The sequence below is a fragment of the Taudactylus pleione genome, unplaced genomic scaffold, assembly GCF_031769625.1.
Source record: "Taudactylus pleione unplaced genomic scaffold, aTauple2 ptg000231l, whole genome shotgun sequence".
Classification (NCBI taxonomy): Eukaryota; Metazoa; Chordata; class Amphibia; order Anura; family Myobatrachidae; genus Taudactylus; species Taudactylus pleione.
Window position 1 is genome coordinate 268,344 of NW_028284633.1, and position 16,613 is coordinate 284,956.

Here is a 16,613-nt window from a genome sequence, read left to right on the forward strand (position 1 = left end):
GTGCTCATGCTACAGGGCTGCACACAGGACAAGATATGTAACATTGTAGCCCTCAGTGATACACGGTGTTCATGCTACAGGGCTGCACACAGGACAAGATATGTAACATTGTAGCCCTCAGTGATACACGGTGCTCATGCTACAGGGCTGCACACAGGACAAGATATGTAACATTGTAGCCCTCAGTGATACACGGTGCTCATGCTACAGGGCTGAAACAGGACAAAATATGTAACATTGTAGCTCTCAGTGATAAATGGTGCTCATGCTACAGGGCTGCAAACAGGACAACATATGTAAAATTGTAGCCCTCAGTGATACACGGTGCTCCTGCTACAGGGCTGCAAACAGGACACAATATGTAACATTGTAGCCTTCAGTGATACACGGTGCTCATGCTACAGGGCTGCAAACAGGACAACATATGTAAAATTGTAGCTCTCAGTGATACACGGTGCTCATGCTACAGGGCTGCAAACAGGACACAATATGTAACATTGTAGCCCTCAGTGATACACGGTGCTCATGCTACAGGGCTGCAAACAGGACAAAATATGTAACATTTTAGCCATCGGTGATACACGGTGCTCATGCTACAGGGCTGCACACAGGACACAATATGTAACATTGTAGCCCTCAGTGATACACGTAGCTCATGCTTCAGGGCTGCACACAGGACAACATATGTAACATTGTAGCCCTCAGTGATACACGGAGCTCATGCTACAGGGCTGCACACAGGACAACATATGTAACATTGTAGCCCTCAGTGATACACGATGCTCATGCTACAGGGCTGCAAACAGGACAAAAAATGTAACATTGTAGCTCTCGGTGATACACGGTGCTCATGCTACAGGGCTGCAAACAGGAGAAAATATGTAACATTATAGCTCTCAGTGATACACGGTGCTCATGCTACAGGGCTGTACACAGGACACAATATGTAACATTGTATCCCACAGTGATACACGGTGCTCATGCTACAGGGCTGCACACAGGATACAATATGTAACATTGTAGCCCTCAGTGATACACTGTGCTCATGCTACAGGGCTGCAAATAGGACAAAATAGGTAACATTGTAGCCCTCAGTGATACACGGTGCTCATTCTACAGGGCTGCACACAGGACCCAATATGTAACATTGTAGCCCTCAGTGATACACGGTGCTCATGCTACAGGGCTGCAAACAGGATAAAATATGTAACATTGTAGCCCTCAGTGATACACAGTGCTCATGCTACAGGGCTGCACACAGGAGAGAATATGTAACATTGTAGCCCTCAGTGATACACGGTGCTCATGCTACAGGGCTGCAAACAGGACAAAATATGTAACATTGTAGCCCTCAGTGATACACGGTGCTCATTCTACAGGGCTGCACACAGGACCCAATATGTAACATTGTAGCCCTCAGTGATACACGGTGCTCATGCTACAGGGCTGCAAACAGGATAAAATATATAACATTGTAGCCCTCAGTGATACACAGTGCTCATGCTACAGGGTTGCAAACAGGACACAATATGTAACATTGTAGCCCTCAGTGATACACGGTGCTCATGCTACAGGGCTGCACACAGGACAGAATATGTAACATTGTAGCCCTCAGTGATACACGGTGCTCATGCTACAGAGCTGCAAACAGGACAAAATATTTAATATTGTAGCTCTCAGTGATACACGGTGCTCATGCTACAGGGCTGCAAACAGGACAAAATATGTAACATTGTAGCTCTCAGTGACACACGGTGTTCATGCTACAGGGCTGCAAACAGGACAACATAAGTAACATTGTAGCCCTCAGTGATACACGGTGCTCATGCTACAGGGCTGCAAACAGGACACAATATGTAACATTGTAGCCCTCACTGATACACGGTGCTCATGCTACAGGGCTGCAAACAGGACAACATATGTAACATTGTAGCCCTCAGTGATACACGGTGCTCATGCTACAGGGCTGCACACAGGATACAATATGTAACATTGTAGCTCTCAGTGATACACGGTGCTCAAGCTACAGGGCTGCACACAGGACAAAATATGTAAAATTGTAGCCCTCAGTAATACACGGTGTTCATGCTACAGGGCTGCACACAGGACAAAATATGTAACATTGTAGCCCTCAGTGATACACGGTGTTCATGCTACAGGGCTGCAAACAGGACAACATATGTAACATTGTAGCCCTCAGTGATACACGGTGTTCATGCTACAGGGCTGCACACAGGACAACATATGTAACATTGTAGCCCTCAGTGATACACGGTGTTCATGCTTCAGGGCTGCAAACAGGACAACATATGTAACATTGTAGCCCTCAGTGATACACAGTGCTCATGCTACAGGGCTGCAAACAGGACACAATATGTAACATTGTAGCCCTCAGTGATACACGGTGCTCATGCTACAGGGCTGCAAACAGGACAACATATGTAATATTGTAGCGCTCAGTGATACACGGTGCTCATGCTACAGGGCTGCAAACAGGACAACATATGTAACATTGTAGCCCTCAGTAATACACGGTGCTCATGCTACACGGCTGAAACAGGACAAAATATGTAACATTGGAGCTCTCAGTGATAGACGGTGCTCATGCTACAGGGCTGCAAACAGGGCAAAATATGTAACATTGTAGCCCTTAGTGATATACGGTGCTCATGCAACAGGGCTGCAAACAAGACAAAATATGTAACATTGTAGCCCTCTGTGATACACGGTGCTCATGCTACAGGGCTGCACACAGGACAAAATATGTAACATTGTAGCCCTCAGTGATACACGGTGCTCATGCTACAGGGCTGCACACAGGACACAATATGTAACATTGTAGCTGTCAGTGATAAACGGTGCTCATGCTACAGGGCTGAAAGAGATCAAAATGTGTAACATTGTAGCCCTCAGTGATAAACGGTGCTCATGCTACAGGGCTGCAAATAGGACAACATATGTAACATTGTAGCCCTCAGTGATACACGGTGCTCATGCAACAGGGCTGAAAGAGATCAAAATGTGTAACATTGTAGCTCTCAGTGATACACGGTGCTCATGTTACAGGGCTGCAAACAGGACAACATATGTAACATTGTAGCCCTCAGTGATACACGGTGCTCATGTTACAGGGCTGAAACAGGACAACATATGTAACATTGTAGCTCTCAGTGATACACGGTGCTCATGCTACAGGGCTGCACAAAGGACAAAATATGTAACATTGTAGCCCTCAGTGATACACGGTGCTCATGCTACAGGGCTGCAAACAGGACACAATATGTAACATTGTAGCCCTCAGTGATACACGGTGCTCATGCAACAGGGCTGCAAACAGGACAAAATATGTAACATTTTAGCCGTCGGTGATACACGGTGCTCATGCTACAGGGCTGCACACAGGACAACATATGTAACATTGTAGCCCTCAGTGATACAGGGAGCTCATGCTACAGGGCTGCACACAGGACAACATATGTAACATTGTAGCTCTCAGTGATACACTGTGCTCATGCTACAGGGCTGCACATAGGAGAGAAAATGTAGCATTGTAGCTCTCAGTGATACACGGTGCTCATGCTACAGGGCTGCAAACGTGAGAAATATGTAACATTGTAGCCCTCACTGATACACGGAGCTCATGCTACAGGGCTGCAAACAGGACAAAATATGTAACATTGTAGCCCACAGTGATACACGGTGTTCATGCTACAGGGCTGCAAATAGGACAAAATATGTAACATTGTAGCTCTCAGTGATACACGGTGTTCATGCTACAGGGCTGCAAACAGGACAAAATATGTAACATTGTAGCCCTCAGTGATACACGGTGCTCATGCTACAGGGCTGCACACAGGACAAAATATGTAACATTGTAGCCCTCAGTGATACACGGTGCTCATGCTACAGGGTTGCAAACGGGACAACATATGTAACATTGTAGCTCTCAGTGATACACGGAGCTCATGCTACCGGGCTGCACACAGGACAACATATGTAACATTGTAGCTCTCAGTGTTACACGGTGCTCATACTACAGGGCTGCAAACAGGAGAAATATGTAACATTGTAGCCCTCAGTGATACATGGTGCTCATGCTACAGGGCTGAAACAGAACAAAATATGTAACATTGTAGCCCTCAGTGATACACGGTGCTCATGCTACAGGGCTGAAACAGAACAAAATGTGTAACATTGTAGCTCTCAGTGATACACGGTGCTCATGCTACAGGGCTGAAACTGGACAAAATATGTAACATTGTAGCCCTCAGTGATACACGGTGCTCATGCTACAGGGCTGCAAACAGGACAACATATGTAACATTGTAGCCCTCAGTGGTACACGGTGCTTATGCTACAGGGCTGAAATAGAAAAAAATGAGTAACATTGTAGCTCTCAGTGATACACGGTGCTCATGCTACAGGGCTGCAGACTGGACAAAATATGTAACATTGTAGCCCTCAGTGATACACGGTGCTCATGCTTCAGGGCTGCAAACAGGACACAATATGCAACATTGTAGCCCTCAGTGATACACAGTGTTCATGCTACAGGGCTGAAACAGAACAAAATGTGTAACATTGAAGCTCTCAGTGATACACGGTGCTCATGCTACAGGGCTGAAACAGGAAAAAATATGTAACATTGGAGCCCTCAGTGATACACGGTGCTCATGATACAGGGCTGAAACAGAACAAAATATGTAACATTGTAGCCCTCAGTGATACACGGTGCTCATGCTACACGGCTGAAACAGGACAAAATATGTAACATTGGAGCTCTCAGAGATACACGGTGCTCATGCTACAGGGCTGCAAACAGGACAACATATGTAACATTGTAGCCCTCAGTGATACACGGTGCTCATGCTACAGGGCTGAAACAGAACAAAATGTGTAACATTGTAGCTCTCAGTGATAGACGGTGCTCATGCTACAGGGCTGCAAACAGGGCAAAATATGTAACATTGTAGCCCTTAGTGATATACGGTGCTCATGCAACAGGGCTGCAAACAAGACAAAATATGTAACATTGTAGCCCTCTGTGATACACGGTGCTCATGCTACAGGGCTGCACACAGGACAAAATATGTAACATTGTAGCCCTCAGTGATACACGGTGCTCATGCTACAGGGCTGCACACAGGACACAATATGTAACATTGTAGCTGTCAGTGATAAACGGTGCTCATGCTACAGGGCTGCAAATAGGACAACATATGTAACATTGTAGCCCTCAGTGATACACGGTGCTCATGCTACAGGGCTGAAAGAGATCAAAATGTGTAACATTGTAGCCCTCAGTGATAAACGGTGCTCATGCTACAGGGCTGCAAATAGGACAACATATGTAACATTGTAGCCCTCAGTGATACACGGTGCTCATGCTACAGGGCTGAAAGAGATCAAAATGTGTAACATTGTAGCTCTCAGTGATACACGGTGCTCATGTTACAGTGCTTCAAACAGGACAACATATGTAACATTGTAGCTCTCAGTGATAAACGGTGCTCATGCTACAGGGCTGCACACAGGACAACATATGTAACATTGTAGCTCTCAGTGATACACGGTGCTCATGCTACAGGGCTGCACAAAGGACAAAATATGTAACATTGTAGCCCTCAGTGATACACGGTGCTCATGCTACAGGGCTGCAAACAGGACACAATATGTAACATTGTAGCCCTCAGTGATACACGGTGCTCATTCAACAGGGCTGCAAACAGGACAAAATATGTAACATTTTAGCCGTCGGTGATACACGGTGCTCATGCTACAGGGCTGCACACAGGACACAATATGTAACATTGTAGCCCTCGGTGATACACGGAGCTCATGCTACAGGGCTGCACACAGGACAACATATGTAACATTGTAGCCCTCAGTGATACAGGGAGCTCATGCTACAGGGCTGCACACAGGACAACATATGTAACATTGTAGCTCTCAGTGATACACGGTGCTCATGCTACAGGGCTGCAAACAGGACTAAATATGTAACATTGTAGCTCTCAGTGATACACGGTGCTCATGCTACAGGGCTGCACACAGGACAAGATATGTATCATTGTAGCCCTCAGTGATACACGGTGCTCATGCTACAGGGCTGCACACAGGACACAATATGTAACATTGTAGTTCTCAATGATACACGGTGCTCATGCTACAGGGCTGCAAACAGGACAAAATATGTAACATTGTAGCTCTCAGGGATACACGGTGTTCATGCTACAGGGCTGCACAAAGGAGAGAATATGTAACATTGTAGCCCTCAGTGATACACAGAGCTCATGCTACAGGGCTGCACACAGGACAAAATATGTAACATTGCAGCCCTCAGGGATACACGGTGCTCATGCTACAGGGATGCAAACAGGACAAAATATGTAACATTGTAGCCCTCAGTGATAGACGGTGCTCATGCTACAGGGCTGCACACAGGACAAAATATGTAACATTGTAGCCCTCAGTGATACACGGTTTTCATGCTACAGAGCTGCAAACAGGACAAAATATGTAACATTGTAGCCCTCAGTGATACACGGTGCTCATGCTACAAGGCTGCACACAGGACAAAATATGTAACATTGTAGCCCTCAGTGATACACGGTGCTCATGCTACAGGGCTGCACACAGGACAAAATATGTAACATTGTAGACCTCAGTGATACACGGTGCTCATGCTACAGGGCTGCAAACAGGACAAAATATGTAACAATGTAGCTCTCAGTGATACACGGTGCTCATGCTACAGGGCTGCAAACAGGACACAATATGTAACATTGTAACCCTCACTGATACACCGTGCTCATGCTACAGGGCTGCAAACAGGACAACATATGTAACATTGTAGCCCTCAATGATACACGGTGCTCATGCTACAGGGCTGCAAACAGGACAACATATGTAACAGTGTAGACCTCAGTGATACACGGTGCTCATGCTACAGGGCTGCAAACAGGAGAAATATGTAACATTGTAGCCCTCAGTGATACAAGGTGCTCATGCTACAGGGCTGCAAACAGGAGAAATATGTAACATTGTAGCCCTCAGTGATACACGGTGTTCATGCTACAGGGCTGCAAACAGGAGAAATATGTAACATTGTAGCCCTCACTGATACACGGTGCTCATGCTACAGGGCTGCAAACAGGACACAATATGTAACATTGTAGTACTCGGTGATACACGGAGCTCATGCTACAGGGCTGCACAGAGGACAACATATGTAACATTGTAGCATTCATGTGATACACGGTGCTCATGCTACAGGGCTGCAAACAGGACAAAATATGTAACATTTTTGCCCTCGGTGATACACGGTGCTCAAGCTACAGGGCTGCACACAGGACACAATATGTAACATTGTAGTACTCGGTGACACACGTAGCTCATGCTACAGGGCTGCACACAGGACAACATATGTAACATTGTAGCCCTCAGTGATACACGGTGCTCATGCTACAGGGCTGCAAACAGGACAAAATATGTAACATTGTAGCCCTCAGTGATACACGGTGCTCATGCTACAGGGCTGCACACAGGACAAGATATGTAACATTGTAGCCCTCAGTGATACACGGTGTTCATGCTACAGGGCTGCACACAGGACAAGATATGTAACATTGTAGCCCTCAGTGATACACGGTGCTCATGCTACAGGGCTGCACACAGGACAAGATATGTAACATTGTAGCCCTCAGTGATACACGGTGCTCATGCTACAGGGCTGAAACAGGACAAAATATGTAACATTGTAGCTCTCAGTGATAAATGGTGCTCATGCTACAGGGCTGCAAACAGGACAACATATGTAAAATTGTAGCCCTCAGTGATACACGGTGCTCCTGCTACAGGGCTGCAAACAGGACACAATATGTAACATTGTAGCCTTCAGTGATACACGGTGCTCATGCTACAGGGCTGCAAACAGGACAACATATGTAAAATTGTAGCTCTCAGTGATACACGGTGCTCATGCTACAGGGCTGCAAACAGGACACAATATGTAACATTGTAGCCCTCAGTGATACACGGTGCTCATGCTACAGGGCTGCAAACAGGACAAAATATGTAACATTTTAGCCATCGGTGATACACGGTGCTCATGCTACAGGGCTGCACACAGGACACAATATGTAACATTGTAGCCCTCAGTGATACACGTAGCTCATGCTTCAGGGCTGCACACAGGACAACATATGTAACATTGTAGCCCTCAGTGATACACGGAGCTCATGTTACAGGGCTGCACACAGGACAACATATGTAACATTGTAGCCCTCAGTGATACACGATGCTCATGCTACAGGGCTGCAAACAGGACAAAAAATGTAACATTGTAGCTCTCGGTGATACACGGTGCTCATGCTACAGGGCTGAAAACAGGAGAAAATATGTAACATTATAGCTCTCAGTGATACACGGTGCTCATGCTACAGGGCTGTACACAGGACACAATATGTAACATTGTATCCCACAGTGATACACGGTGCTCATGCTACAGGGCTGCACACAGGATACAATATGTAACATTGTAGCCCTCAGTGATACACTGTGCTCATGCTACAGGGCTGCAAATAGGACAAAATAGGTAACATTGTAGCCCTCAGTGATACACGGTGCTCATTCTACAGGGCTGCACACAGGACCCAATATGTAACATTGTAGCCCTCAGTGATACACGGTGCTCATGCTACAGGGCTGCAAACAGGATAAAATATGTAACATTGTAGCCCTCAGTGATACACAGTGCTCATGCTACAGGGCTGCACACAGGAGAGAATATGTAACATTGTAGCCCTCAGTGATAGACGGTGCTCATGCTACAGGGCTGCACACAGGACAAAATATGTAACATTGTAGCCCTCAGTGATACACGGTTTTCATGCTACAGAGCTGCAAACAGGACAAAATATGTAACATTGTAGCCCTCAGTGATACACGGTGCTCATGCTACAAGGCTGCACACAGGACAAAATATGAAACATTGTAGCCCTCAGTGATACACGGTGCTCATGCTACAGGGCTGCACACAGGACAAAATATGTAACATTGTAGACCTCAGTGATACACGGTGCTCATGCTACAGGGCTGCAAACAGGACAAAATATGTAACAATGTAGCTCTCAGTGATACACGGTGCTCATGCTACAGGGCTGCAAACAGGACACAATATGTAACATTGTAACCCTCACTGATACACCGTGCTCATGCTACAGGGCTGCAAACAGGACAACATATGTAACATTGTAGCCCTCAATGATACACGGTGCTCATGCTACAGGGCTGCAAACAGGACAACATATGTAACAGTGTAGACCTCAGTGATACAAGGTGCTCATGCTACAGGGCTGCAAACAGGAGAAATATGTAACATTGTAGCCCTCAGTGATACAAGGTGCTCATGCTACAGGGCTGCAAACAGGAGAAATATGTAACATTGTAGCCCTCAGTGATACACGGTGTTCATGCTACAGGGCTGCAAACAGGAGAAATATGTAACATTGTAGCCCTCACTGATACACGGTGCTCATGCTACAGGGCTGCAAACAGGACACAATATGTAACATTGTAGTACTCGGTGATACACGGAGCTCATGCTACAGGGCTGCACAGAGGACAACATATGTAACATTGTAGCCCTCAGTGATACACGGTGCTCATGCTACAGGGCTGCAAACAGGACAAAATATGTAACATTTTTGCCCTCGGTGATACACGGTGCTCAAGCTACAGGGCTGCACACAGGACACAATATGTAACATTGTAGTACTCGGTGACACACGTAGCTCATGCTACAGGGCTGCACACAGGACAACATATGTAACATTGTAGCCCTCAGTGATACACGGTGCTCATGCTACAGGGCTGCAAACAGGACAAAATATGTAACATTGTAGCCCTCAGTGATACACGGTGCTCATGCTACAGGGCTGCACACAGGACAAGATATGTAACATTGTAGCCCTCAGTGATACACGGTGTTCATGCTACAGGGCTGCACACAGGACAAGATATGTAACATTGTAGCCCTCAGTGATACACGGTGCTCATGCTACAGGGCTGCACACAGGACAAGATATGTAACATTGTAGCCCTCAGTGATACACGGTGCTCATGCTACAGGGCTGAAACAGGACAAAATATGTAACATTGTAGCTCTCAGTGATAAATGGTGCTCATGCTACAGGGCTGCAAACAGGACAACATATGTAAAATTGTAGCCCTCAGTGATACACGGTGCTCCTGCTACAGGGCTGCAAACAGGACACAATATGTAACATTGTAGCCTTCAGTGATACACGGTGCTCATGCTACAGGGCTGCAAACAGGACAACATATGTAAAATTGTAGCTCTCAGTGATACACGGTGCTCATGCTACAGGGCTGCAAACAGGACACAATATGTAACATTGTAGCCCTCAGTGATACACGGTGCTCATGCTACAGGGCTGCAAACAGGACAAAATATGTAACATTTTAGCCATCGGTGATACACGGTGCTCATGCTACAGGGATGCACACAGGACACAATATGTAACATTGTAGCCCTCAGTGATACACGTAGCTCATGCTTCAGGGCTGCACACAGGACAACATATGTAACATTGTAGCCCTCAGTGATACACGGAGCTCATGCTACAGGGCTGCACACAGGACAACATATGTAACATTGTAGCCCTCAGTGATACACGATGCTCATGCTACAGGGCTGCAAACAGGACAAAAAATGTAACATTGTAGCTCTCGGTGATACACGGTGCTCATGCTACAGGGCTGCAAACAGGAGAAAATATGTAACATTATAGCTCTCAGTGATACACGGTGCTCATGCTACAGGGCTGTACACAGGACACAATATGTAACATTGTATCCCACAGTGATACACGGTGCTCATGCTACAGGGCTGCACACAGGATACAATATGTAACATTGTAGCCCTCAGTGATACACTGTGCTCATGCTACAGGGCTGCAAATAGGACAAAATAGGTAACATTGTAGCCCTCAGTGATACACGGTGCTCATTCTACAGGGCTGCACACAGGACCCAATATGTAACATTGTAGCCCTCAGTGATACACGGTGCTCATGCTACAGGGCTGCAAACAGGATAAAATATGTAACATTGTAGCCCTCAGTGATACACAGTGCTCATGCTACAGGGCTGCACACAGGAGAGAATATGTAACATTGTAGCCCTCAGTGATACACGGTGCTCATGCTACAGGGCTGCAAACAGAACAAAATATGTTACATTGTAGCCCTCAGTGATACACGGTGCTCATTCTACAGGGCTGCACACAGGACCCAATATGTAACATTGTAGCCCTCAGTGATACACGGTGCTCATGCTACAGGGCTGCAAACAGGATAAAATATATAACATTGTAGCCCTCAGTGATACACAGTGCTCATGCTACAGGGTTGCAAACAGGACACAATATGTAACATTGTAGCCCTCAGTGATACACGGTGCTCATGCTACAGGGCTGCACACAGGACAGAATATGTAACATTGTAGCCCTCAGTGATACACGGTGCTCATGCTACAGAGCTGCAAACAGGACAAAATATTTAACATTGTAGCTCTCAGTGATACACGGTGCTCATGCTACAGGGCTGCAAACAGGACAAAATATGTAACATTGTAGCTCTCAGTGACACACGGTGTTCATGCTACAGGGCTGCAAACAGGACAACATAAGTAACATTGTAGCCCTCAGTGATACACGGTGCTCATGCTACAGGGCTGCAAACAGTACACAATATGTAACATTGTAGCCCTCACTGATACACGGTGCTCATGCTACAGGGCTGCAAACAGGACAACATATGTAACATTGTAGCCCTCAGTGATACACGGTGCTCATGCTACAGGGCTGCACACAGGATACAATATGTAACATTGTAGCTCTCAGTGATACACGGTGCTCAAGCTACAGGGCTGCACACAGGACAAAATATGTAAAATTGTAGCCCTCAGTAATACACGGTGTTCATGCTACAGGGCTGCACACAGGACAAAATATGTAACATTGTAGCCCTCAGTGATACACGGTGTTCATGCTACAGGGCTGCAAACAGGACAACATATGTAACATTGTAGCCCTCAGTGATACACGGTGTTCATGCTACAGGGCTGCACACAGGACAACATATGTAACATTGTAGCCCTCAGTGATACACGGTGTTCATGCTTCAGGGCTGCAAACAGGACAACATATGTAACATTGTAGCCCTCAGTGATACACAGTGCTCATGCTACAGGGCTGCAAACAGGACACAATATGTAACATTGTAGCCCTCAGTGATACACGGTGCTCATGCTACAGGGCTGCAAACAGGACAACATATGTAATATTGTAGCGCTCAGTGATACACGGTGCTCATGCTACAGGGCTGCAAACAGAACAAAATATGTTACATTGTAGCCCTCAGTGATACACGGTGCTCATTCTACAGGGCTGCACACAGGACCCAATATGTAACATTGTAGCCCTCAGTGATACACGGTGCTCATGCTACAGGGCTGCAAACAGGATAAAATATATAACATTGTAGCCCTCAGTGATACACAGTGCTCATGCTACAGGGTTGCAAACAGGACACAATATGTAACATTGTAGCCCTCAGTGATACACGGTGCTCATGCTACAGGGCTGCACACAGGACAGAATATGTAACATTGTAGCCCTCAGTGATACACGGTGCTCATGCTACAGAGCTGCAAACAGGACAAAATATTTAACATTGTAGCTCTCAGTGATACACGGTGCTCATGCTACAGGGCTGCAAACAGGACAAAATATGTAACATTGTAGCTCTCAGTGACACACGGTGTTCATGCTACAGGGCTGCAAACAGGACAACATAAGTAACATTGTAGCCCTCAGTGATACACGGTGCTCATGCTACAGGGCTGCAAACAGTACACAATATGTAACATTGTAGCCCTCACTGATACACGGTGCTCATGCTACAGGGCTGCAAACAGGACAACATATGTAACATTGTAGCCCTCAGTGATACACGGTGCTCATGCTACAGGGCTGCACACAGGATACAATATGTAACATTGTAGCTCTCAGTGATACACGGTGCTCAAGCTACAGGGCTGCACACAGGACAAAATATGTAAAATTGTAGCCCTCAGTAATACACGGTGTTCATGCTACAGGGCTGCACACAGGACAAAATATGTAACATTGTAGCCCTCAGTGATACACGGTGTTCATGCTACAGGGCTGCAAACAGGACAACATATGTAACATTGTAGCCCTCAGTGATACACGGTGTTCATGCTACAGGGCTGCACACAGGACAACATATGTAACATTGTAGCCCTCAGTGATACACGGTGTTCATGCTTCAGGGCTGCAAACAGGACAACATATGTAACATTGTAGCCCTCAGTGATACACAGTGCTCATGCTACAGGGCTGCAAACAGGACACAATATGTAACATTGTAGCCCTCAGTGATACACGGTGCTCATGCTACAGGGCTGCAAACAGGACAACATATGTAATATTGTAGCGCTCAGTGATACACGGTGCTCATGCTACAGGGCTGCAAACAGGACAACATATGTAACATTGTAGCCCTCAGTAATACACGGTGCTCATGCTACACGGCTGAAACAGGACAAAATATGTAACATTGGAGCTCTCAGAGATACACGGTGCTCATGCTACAGGGCTGCAACCAGGACAATATATGTAACATTGTAGCCCTCAGTGATACACGGTGCTCATGCTACAGGGCTGAAACAGAACAAAATGTGTAACATTGTAGCTCTCAGTGATAGACGGTGCTCATGCTACAGGGCTGCAAACAGGGCAAAATATGTAACATTGTAGCCCTTAGTGATATACGGTGCTCATGCTACAGGGCTGCACACAGGACACAATATGTAACATTGTAGCTGTCAGTGATAAACGGTGCTCATGCTACAGGGCTGAAAGAGATCAAAATGTGTAACATTGTAGCCCTCAGTGATAAACGGTGCTCATGCTACAGGGCTGCAAATAGGACAACATATGTAACATTGTAGCCCTCAGTGATACACGGTGCTCATGCAACAGGGCTGAAAGAGATCAAAATGTGTAACATTGTAGCTCTCAGTGATACACGGTGCTCATGTTACAGGGCTGCAAACAGGACAACATATGTAACATTGTAGCCCTCAGTGATACACGGTGCTCATGTTACAGGGCTGAAACAGGACAACATATGTAACATTGTAGCTCTCAGTGATACACGGTGCTCATGCTACAGGGCTGCACAAAGGACAAAATATGTAACATTGTAGCCCTCAGTGATACACGGTGCTCATGCTACAGGGCTGCAAACAGGACACAATATGTAACATTGTAGCCCTCAGTGATACACGGTGCTCATGCAACAGGGCTGCAAACAGGACAAAATATGTAACATTTTAGCCGTCGGTGATACACGGTGCTCATGCTACAGGGCTGCACACAGGACACAATATGTAACATTGTAGCCCTCGGTGATACACGGAGCTCATGCTACAGGGCTGCACACAGGACAACATATGTAACATTGTAGCCCTCAGTGATACAGGGAGCTCATGCTACAGGGCTGCACACAGGACAACATATGTAACATTGTAGCTCTCAGTGATACACTGTGCTCATGCTACAGGGCTGCACATAGGAGAGAAAATGTAGCATTGTAGCTCTCAGTGATACACGATGCTCATGCTACAGGGCTGCAAACAGGACTAAATATGTAACATTGTAGCTCTCAGTGATACACGGTGCTCATGCTACAGGGCTGCACACAGGACAAGATATGTATCATTGTAGCCCTCAGTGATACACGGTGCTCATGCTACAGGGCTGCACACAGGACACAATATGTAACATTGTAGTTCTCAATGATACACGGTGCTCATGCTACAGGGCTGCAAACAGGACAACATATGTAACATTGTAGCTCTCAGTGATACACAGTGTTCATGCTACAGGGCTGCAAACAGGACAAAATATGTAACATTGTAGCTCTCAGGGATACACGGTGTTCATGCTACAGGGCTGCACAAAGGAGAGAATATGTAACATTGTAGCCCTCAGTGATACACAGAGCTCATGCTACAGGGCTGCACACAGGACAAAATATGTAACATTGCAGCCCTCAGGGATACACGGTGCTCATGCTACAGGGAGGCAAACAGGACAAAATATGTAACATTGTAGCCCTCAGTGATAGACGGTGCTCATGCTACAGGGCTGCACACAGGACAAAATATGTAACATTGTAGCCCTCAGTGATACACGGTTTTCATGCTACAGAGCTGCAAACAGGACAAAATATGTAACATTGTAGCCCTCAGTGATACACGGTGCTCATGCTACAAGGCTGCACACAGGACAAAATATGTAACATTGTAGCCCTCAGTGATACACGGTGCTCATGCTACAGGGCTGCACACAGGACAAAATATGTAACATTGTAGACCTCAGTGATACACGGTGCTCATGCTACAGGGCTGCAAACAGGACAAAATATGTAACAATGTAGCTCTCAGTGATACACGGTGTTCCTGCTACAGGGCTGCAAACAGGACAACATATGTAACATTGTAGACCTCAGTGATACACGGTGCTCATGCTACAGGGCTGGAAACAGGACACAATATGTAACATTGTAGCCCTCACTGATACACCGTGCTCATGCTACAGGGCTGCAAACAGGACAACATTTGTAACATTGTAGCCCTCAATGATACACGGTGCTCATGCTACAGGGCTGCAAACAGGACAACATATGTAACAGTTTAGACCTCAGTGATACACGGTGCTCATGCTACAGGGCTGCAAACAGGAGAAATATGTAACATTGTAGCCCTCAGTGATACAAGGTGTTCATGCTACAGGGCTGCAAACAGGAGAAATATGTAACATTGTAGCCCTCACTGATACACGGTGCTCATGCTACAGGGCTGCAAACAGGACACAATATGTAACATTGTAGTACTCGGTGATACACGGAGCTCATGCTACAGGGCTGCACAGAGGACAACATATGTAACATTGTAGCCCTCAGTGATACACGGTGCTCATGCTACAGGGCTGCAAACAGGACAAAATATGTAACATTTTAGCCCTCGGTGATACACGGTGCTCAAGCTACAGGGCTGCACACAGGACACAATATGTAACATTGTAGTACTCGGTGACACACGGAGCTCATGCTACAGGGCTGCACACAGGACAACATATGTAACATTGTAGCCCACAGTGATACACGGTGCTCATGCTACAGGGCTGCAAACAGGACAAAATATGTAACATTGTAGCCCTCAGTGATACACGGTGCTCATGCTACAGGGCTGCACACAGGACAAGATATGTAACATTGTAGCCCTCAGTGATACACGGTGTTCATGCTACAGGGCTGCACACAGGACAAGATATGTAACATTGTAGCCCTCAGTGATACACGGTGCTCATGCTACAGGGCTGCACACAGGACAAGATATGTAACATTGTAGCCCTCAGTGATACACGGTGCTCATGCTACAGGGCTGCACACAGGACAAAATATGTAACATTGTAGCTCTCAGTGATAAATGGTGCT